The following is a 3,552-nucleotide window of genomic DNA, read 5'->3' as shown; positions in this document are numbered from 1 at the left end:
CCAAGTTTTCAAAGTTTCAGCACCCCACACAGTTAAGGAGGTGAACACCGAATTCGGGAAGAAGTTGAACGAATTCCCGCAGAGATGCTGCAAAGAGTAATGAGTGAGTTTAGGAAGAGACTCACCGAGTGCCTACAGCGGAATGGTGGTCATGCGTCAGATGTTATTTGTGGGAAATAGACTCCTGTTTTCAGTGAGTTAATTGAGAAAAACCAAATGCTTTTATGTTTACACTATATTCATATGTGTTCTAACCAAATAAATGCAATAGTTTAGTGTTCATAACGTTTTTAAAATCGCCCGATTCATTGACGCAGTCTGTATATACATATGTACCTCACAGGAGCACATTACGTCTCGGTTGCAAAGCCCAACTGGTTGATTTTTTTTTATTGCTAGTGGGGTGGGACTAAGTCCCGTGTACTGCGGCCACTTCTGGCCTATTGTACCAGCCCCAGATGATAGGCGAGGGTGATTGTAGAGTAATTGGTGGAATAGAGATTGGCAGGGGAAACCGAAGTACTCGAAGAAAACCTGCTCCAACGCCACTTAACTAGTTCATACTGTTCGTGAGAATCATACGCTACGCAACACATAAATTAACTGTGTGGGCAGAATGTAGAGTTTTAATGTGTTAAAGCGGGTGGTACGTATAGTAACCATCCAGCCTTAGAGGCTTCTTTGCTCTCTGGCTCTACCTTTAAATACATTTTTGTATATTCCAGTAATAGTGTACGAGTACATGTTACAGCCATTGTTTGTGTGTGACCCCGTATATTTCCTTTTCATTTATGACGGATATTTGAACTCGTTTCTTTATTCTTCATTCATGATTTGCATCCCAGAAGATAGGCATAATAATTCATTGTGTCTGCTAAAATGCTGTTTATATACCGGTTGGTAACCTTCATGGAACGCCGTTTATGCTCTGCGTTGTGGAGTACAGTCTTTACATTTTGTTCTGGAAAGTCAGCTTGTGAAAGATATCGAATAAGAATTTCCATCTAATATTACGCACACATCTTTGATATCGAATTTGGCCAAAATTTGAGTAACGGTGTACACGTATGTTGAACATTAAGGGGCCCATGCATGAACATATTGCAAACTGGAACTTTTTATTGATCAATATGGTTGAAAATAAGAAATTCCCTGTAACTTGTCTGGAAAGTCTTCAATATCTAATGTTAACAAAAATGTGTCCAACAGTTTAGGAGCTGATATATCGCAGATGGACAAACATGGCGTCTACATAAAGATTTCCTTATTATTATCATTTTGCTGCATGAAGGACGCCTGGTTTATATGCATAAATATATGGATATTTCTTCGTAATGAAAAAATAGATAATATTTCTAGCTACCGGAAATAGGCCCCGAACTAATATCTACTTGAAAAACAAGAAATTATTGGAAGAACTGGTAGTAAGTTTTCCTTTGATTCAACACGCGAACCGCATAGAAAACAAAAAAAAATACGTTGAACACACAGACACACAACAAAATTATCTCATAAGCCTCAAATATTAGGGGGGGGGGACAGACACAGTCAGGAACGTGATCTCTTAAGCGTCATTGATGAGACACGGACCGCATAGAAAGCCAAAAGATCGGGCAGGGAGTGATACACAGACAGGGCGATCTCATAAGCCTCAGAAGTTTGACGGGGGATGCACAGACACAAACGGATACAGACGGTAAGGTGATCTCATAAGCCTCCTTGTATTTTTTCCCCGAAATAAAGAAAGTAGGCTAAATAAGCAGAAAATGCTGGTTCGTAGGATTTCAGTTCGGGTTTTTATCAGCAGCAGCAGTGACTTCGAGCTCCTCCTGTGGAGCACTGGTTCTTGCTTTTTCTTTGAGGATTTCTAGTTTTTAGTAGTCGGAACGGATAGTAACGAATTTCCGGCGTTTGCTATGACATATTATGATATATTTGCACAAAAGAACTGTGGAGCCAGAGAAACAGCGAACGGCTCTGAAACAACATTCTTTTCTAGGCAACGGCTTGTAGACACATTCTACCTGAAACGGATACGCATACAACAAGAGATACCGTTGGAAACTGTGTTTTGTACTCGGTCCGTGCAAAGGGGTTATAAGGAAGACAGCTTTTGAAACCGAGTCAATTCTGTACAGGAGTGTGTGAGGAAAAGAGGAAATTGGAAAGGAGCCGTCGTTCAGAGAGGACCTGAGCGCGTGNAAAGGGGTTAGAGGTCAGAGAGGACTTGAGCGCGTGAAGCTGAAGAATCTCCACTGTTAGAAGCCGTTGCAAGTCAACGGCAGGAAAACATGTAGCGGGTGCTATGGTGATTTGTGAATTTTGGAGATTAACGATGACGCTGTAATTGCTTGCAGTTCCCAGCCATTTATATAAGTGGTCAATAAATCCAATATCCAATCCAAACCCCCGTCGAGAGTCACTCCCTAATACGTGACAATAAAGAAATGGCAACCGGTGTAGTGGAGTCTGCTGTTACCTAACGAGGGCATGCTGATGACGTACAATCCAAAACGAGCGTGCTAAACAACAGTTAAGTTAGTGAATGATTGTTAATAGCAAGTAATTGTAATAAATCAGGTACTTATATGCGGAATGCGAGGATAACTTGCGCGGCTATACAAAATTGTTGTACAGTGATGACAACAGGAGCCTCTCTCGATATGCTATTCCGTATCGATGTCGCTATAGTACCTTTTAAATTGCTCAGGTATATAATACAGACATTAATACGCAGCGGCCACCCTTCACCCCCCCCCCGCCCCACAAGAAGATTTCTGGTACTCATTTCTGTGAGATGCTGAGTCGACCGCAGATCCGTAATGCGGCTGGAAGGATTAGGTAATTGAAAAAATCCAGTGACTTCATAGGGAATGAAACCCGCGACCTTCCGGCTTGTAGCACAGTGCCAGCTACAACCAGCTACGCTAGCGCAAATATACGCTAAGAATGCTCATAATTTTGAGTACAGCTAACAAAGGGCAAATAGATGCCAATAACCAGAGAGGTCACATGATTTCAGAGTCGACAAATGAAATACCTAAGTCACTAACAGAGTTATTTCTTCTGGGATATAATGCCGCGTAGTCCTTGAAAGGCAACGGACTTTTCGGAGGTACATTTTGCCCCAGAGCCGTTCTGGATTGTGTGATGCAGAAAAAAATATCATGCCCCCGTTGGGAATCGAACCCCGGCCTCCCAATCTGTATCTCGTCACCGTACCGACTGAACTGTCACGGCTCCTCGAGAATATACATATATTCTGACTCGTTACCTGAAAATTATAGCCATTAACCGTGTTATCCGCCCCCCCCCAAAAAAAAAACAAAATGGGCCGTTTCTAGAATCACTGACAACAACGCACCTCGGTCAGAAGTTTCCCAGTATATTTGGGAGTCGGGAGTCACGCCAGTATGCCAAGAACAAAGAAGCGGAGAGATGTAATTTTACCGCTATCGTTAAGTTATCGATATCCATTGATGTCTATAGACAGTGTTCCGTGGGTTTCAGTACATTGTTTGGCCAGCCTCCACGGCTGAAGGGGTCCTGAAG

Source organism: Cryptotermes secundus, unplaced genomic scaffold (genome assembly GCF_002891405.2).
Source record: "Cryptotermes secundus unplaced genomic scaffold, Csec_1.0 scaffold391, whole genome shotgun sequence".
NCBI lineage: Eukaryota > Metazoa > Arthropoda > Insecta > Blattodea > Kalotermitidae > Cryptotermes > Cryptotermes secundus.
The sequence above is the reverse complement of the archived record's forward strand: the minus strand, read 5'-3'. Positions refer to the sequence as shown.